We start from the raw sequence: 5,278 nt of genomic DNA, 5'->3' as shown, positions 1-5,278 counted from the left end.
GCTTTTTTCATTATTTTTGTGACTTCTTATGATCATCAACCTACAAAAAAAAGATAAAATAACAAAAGAAAATAATTAATTATAAAACATTGGGTTGCCTCCCAACAAGCGCTTCTTTAGTGTCACTAGCTTGACAGAGGACTCTCATGGAGCCTCAGAAATGCTCAGAACCGTGTTGGAACCTCCCAACACCAAACTTAGAGTTTGAATGTGGGGGTTCAACACCAAACTTAGAGTTTGGTTGTGGCCTCCCAACACCAAACATAGAGTTTGACTGTGGGGGCTCAGTTTGGCTCTGTTTTGAGAGAAGCTCTTCATGCTTCTTCTCCATGAAGACAGAGGGATATCCTTGGGCCTTAAACACCAAGGATTCTTCATTCACTTGAATGATCAACTCTCCTCTATCAACATCAATCACAGCCTTTGCTGTGGCTAGGAAGGGTCTGCCAAGGATGATGGATTCATCCATGCACTTCCCAGTCTTTAGGACTATGAAATCAGTAGGGATGTAATGGTCTTCAATCTTCACCAAAACATCCTCTACAAGTCCATAAGCTTGTTTTCTTGAGTTGTCTGCCATCTCTAGTGAGATTCTTGCAGCTTGTACCTCAAAGATCCCTAGCTTCTCCATTACAGAGAGGGGCATGAGGTTTACACTTGACCCTAAGTCACACAAGGCCTTTTTGAAGGTCATGGTGCCTATGGTACAAGGTATGGAAAACTTCCCAGGATCCTGCCTCTTTTGAGGCAGTTTCTGTTTAGACAAGTCATCCAGTTCTTTGGTGAGCAAAGGGGGTTCATCCTCCCAAGTCTCATTTCCAAATAACTTGTCATTTAGCTTCATGATTGCTCCAAGGTATTTGGCAGCTTGCTCCTCAGTGACATACTCATCCTCTTCAGAGGAAGAATACTTATCAGAGCTCATGAATGGCAGAAGTAAGTCCAATGGAATCTCTATGGTCTCAGTTTGAGCCTCAGATTCCCAAGGTTCCTCATTGGGGAACTCATTGGAGGTCAGTGGACGTCCAGTGAGGTCTTCCTCAGTGGCGTTCACTGCCTCTTCTTCCTCCCAGAATTCGGCCATATTGATGGCCTTGCACTCTCCTTTTGGATTTTCTTCAGTATTGCTTGGGAGAGTGCTTGGAGGAAGTTCAGTAATTTTCTTGCTCAGCTGATCCACTTGTCCTTCCAGATTTCTAATGGAAGATCTAGTTTCAGTCATGAAACTTTGAGTGGTTTTGATTAGATCAGAGACCATGGTTGCCAAGTCAGAATTATTCTGCTTGGAACTCTCTGTCTGTTGCTGAGAAGATGATGGAAAAGGCTTGCTATTGCTAAACCTGTTCCTTCCACCATTATTATTGTTGAAACCTTGTTGAGGTCTCTGTTGATCCTTCCATGAAAGATCTGGATGATTCCTCCATGAAGGATTGTAGGTGTTTCCATAGGGTTCTCCCATGTAATTCACCTCTTCTATTGAAGGGTTCTCAGGATCATAAGCTTCTTCTTCAGATGAAGCTTCCTTAGTACTGCTTGGTGCATTTTGCATTCCAGACAGACTTTGAGAAATCATATTGACTTGTTGAGTCAATATTTTATTCTGAGCCAAAATGGTATTCAGAGTGTCAATCTCAAGAACTCCTTTCTTCTGACTAGTCCCATTGTTCACAGGATTTCTTTCAGAAGTGTACATGAATTGGTTATTTGCAACCATTTCAATCAGTTCTTGAGCTTCAGTAGGCGTCTTCTTCAAATGAAGAGATCCTCCAGAAGAGCTATCCAAAGACATCTTGGACAGTTCAGAGAGACCATCATAGAAAATACCTATGATGCTCCATTCAGAAAGCATATCAGTGGGACACTTTCTGATCAATTGTTTGTATCTTTCCCAAGCTTCATAGAGGGATTCTCCTTCCTTCTGTCTGAAGGTTTGGACTTCCACTCTAAGCTTACTCAATTTTTGAGGTGGAAAGAACTTTGCCAAGAAGGCATTGACTAGCTTTTCCCAAGAGTCCAGGCTTTCTTTAGGTTGAGAGTCCAACCATGTCCTAGCTCTGTCTCTTACAGCAAAAGGGAATAGCATCAGTCTGTAGACCTCAGGGTCAACCCCATTAGTCTTGACTGTGTCACAGATTTGCAAGAACTCAGCTAAAAACTGATGAGGATCTTCCAGTGGAAGTCCATGGAACTTGCAATTCTGTTGCATTAGAGAAACTAATTGAGGCTTAAGCTCAAAGTTGTTTGCTCCAATGGCAGGGATAGAGATGCTTCTCCCATAGAAATCGGGAGTAGGTGCAGTAAAGTCACCCAGCACCTTCCTTGCATTGTTGGTATTGTTGTTGTTTTCGGCTGCCATGTGTTCTTCTTCCTTGAAGAATTCGGTCAGGTGCTCTAAAGAGAGTTGTGCTTTGGCTTCTCTTAGCTTTCTCTTCAAGGTCCTTTCAGGTTCAGGATCAGCCTCAACAAGAATGCCTTTGTCCTTGCTCCTGCTCATAAGATAGAGAAGGAAACAAGAAAATATGGAATCCTCTATGTCACAGTATAGAGATTCCTTTAGGTGTCAGAGGAAAAGAAGAGTAGAAGACAGAAGTGGAAAATTCGAACTTAACAAAGAAGATAGAGTTCGAATTTTGCCTTAAGGGATAGTGTTAGTCCATAAACAGAAGGATGTGAGAAGAAGGGAAGTAATTTTCGAAAATTAAGTGGAAAATTAAAAAAAATATTTTTGAAAAACATTACTTAATTTTCGAAAATGAAAAGGGAAAAGAAATCAAATGATTTTTTGAAAAAGATTTTGAAATTAGAAATCAAAAAGATTTGATTGAAAACTATTTTGAAAAAGATGTGGTTAAGAAGATATGATTGGTTTTAAAAAGATGTGATTGAGAAGATATGATTTGAAAACAATTTTAAAAGATATGATTTGAAAACAATTTGAAAAGATATGATTTTAAAAATTAATGACTTGCCTAACAAGAAAAGATATGAATCAAACATAAAACCTTCCTCAACAGAAAAGGCAAAAAATGTTCAATCAAATCATTAATTGTTAATAAGTATTTTTGAAAAAGGAAAGAAATTGATTTTGAAAAAGATTTGATTGAAAATTGATTTGAAAAAGATTTGATTTTGAAAAGATTTTGAAAACTTAGAAAAAATCTGATTTGAAAACAAAATCTTCCTCCCCTAGCCATCCTGGCGTTAAACGCCCAGAATGGTATACATTCTGGCGTTTAACGCCCAAAATGCTACCCTTTTGGGCGTTAAACGCCCAACCAGGTACCCTGGCTGGCGTTTAAACGCCAGTCTGTCCTTCTTCACTGGGCGTTTTGAACGCCCAGCTTTTTCTGTGCAATTCCTCTGTTGTATGTTCTGAATCTTCAATTCTCTGTATTATTGACTTGAAAAGACACAAATTAAAAATATTTTTGGATTTTGAATAATAAGGACAAACCAAAATGCAACAAGAATCAAATGACAATGCATGCAAGACACCAAACTTAGCAGTTTGTATACTACTGACACTAACAAAACGAAAATGCATATGAGACACACAAAACACTCAAGTCAATAGAATTCAAAGATCAGAACAAGGAAATCATCAAGAACAACTTGAAGATCAATGAGGACACATGCATGAATGCAATAAGAACAGAAGCATGCAATTGACACTAAACTTAAGATGAGACTCTAGACTCAAAAAAGAAATATTTTTGGATTTTATGATCTTATAATTTTTTTTTGGATTTTTCGAAAATTATGTAGAAAAAGAAAATAAAGGTATCAAAATTCTTAATGAGAATTCCAGGAATCATGCAATGTTAGTCTAAAGCTTTAGTCTAAAGAAATTAGACATGGCCGGCCAAGCTTCAGCAGGACATTGCATTCAAGAGCTAAATTGATGAAGATCAATCAGCTTTGGTGATGATAAGAACATCACCTTGAAACACTAGAATTCATTCTTAAGAGCTCTGAAAAAAAAAAATACCTAATCTAAGCAACAAGATGAACCGTCAGTTGTCCAGCCTAAACAATCCCCGGGCAATAACACCAAAAACTTGATGTTGTTGCCGGATCTTGGCACTGATGTTACCAAAAGCTTGCTCAAAACTTGAACAATCCCCGGCAACGGCGCCAAAAACTTGGTGCGCGAAATTGTGAACTATACTTTTTCACAACTCTCATAATCCCCGGTAATGGCTCCAAGAACTTGGTGGCTCAATACCATGGCATTACACAACTTCGCACAACTAACCAGCAAGTGCACCGGGTCGTCCAAGTAATAAACCTTACGCGAGTAAGGGTCGATCCCACGGAGATTGTTAGTATTGAAGCAAGCTATGGTCATCTTGTAAATCTTAGTCAGGCAAACTCAAATGTATATGGTGATGAACGAAAATAACATAAAAGATAAAGATAGTGATACTTATGTAATTCATTGGTAGGAACTTCAGATAAGCGCATGAAGATGCCTTCCCTTCCGTCTCTCTGCTTTCCTACAGTCTTCATCCAATTCTTCTTACTCCTTTCCATGGCAAGCTCGTGTAGGGTTTCACTGTTGTCAGCAGCTACCTCCCATCCTCGCAGTGAAAGCTAATGCACACACTCTGTCACAGTGCTGCCAATCACCGGTGTGGTTCCCTCCCCTACTGGAATAGAATCCAGTGATTCTTTTGCGTCTGTCACTAACGCCCAGTAAGTTACAGGTTTGAAGCACGTCACAGTCATTCAGTCATTGAATCCTACTCAGAATACCACAGACAAGGTTAGACTTTCCGGATTCTCTTGAATGCCGCCATCAGTTCTTGCCTATACCACGAAGACTCTGATCTCACGGAATGGTTGGCTCATTTGTCAGGCGAGCACTCGGTTGTCAGGCGATCAACCATGCATCGTGCAATCAGGAATCCAAGAGATATTCACTAGAGCCTCGAATGCTAGTAGAACAAGAGTGGTTGTCAGTCACTTTGTTCATGAGTGAGAATGGTGATGGGCGTCAATCATCACCTTCATCAAGTTGAAGAACAAGTGATATCTTGGATAAAGAACAAGCGGAATTGAATGGAAGAACAATAGTAATTGCATTAATACTCGAGGTACAGCAGAGCTCCACACCTTAATCTATGGTGTGTAGAAGCTCCACCGTTGAAAATACATAAGCATAAGGTCTAGGCATGGCCAAATGGCCAGCCTCCCAATGATCTAAGATCTAAAGTGATCAAAAGATATAAAGATCCAAAGACCTAAAGATCCAAAGATTTCTAATACAATAGTCAAA

At 39.6% G+C, this 5,278-nt stretch overlaps 1 non-coding gene across 1 annotated transcript; it reads left to right on the top strand.

The window, feature by feature from the left end:
- The first annotated feature begins 1,843 nt into the window (after positions 1-1,843).
- LOC112718943 (small nucleolar RNA R71) lies at positions 1,844-1,951 on the top strand. Its single transcript, XR_003161269.1, has one exon. It is a non-coding gene; the product is annotated as a small nucleolar RNA R71 (small nucleolar RNA).
- The last annotated feature ends 3,327 nt before the right edge of the window (positions 1,952-5,278 follow it).

This window comes from Arachis hypogaea, chromosome 10 (assembly GCF_003086295.3).
Source record: "Arachis hypogaea cultivar Tifrunner chromosome 10, arahy.Tifrunner.gnm2.J5K5, whole genome shotgun sequence".
NCBI lineage: Eukaryota > Viridiplantae > Streptophyta > Magnoliopsida > Fabales > Fabaceae > Arachis > Arachis hypogaea.
The sequence above is the reverse complement of the archived record's forward strand: the minus strand, read 5'-3'. Positions and strand labels throughout refer to the sequence as shown.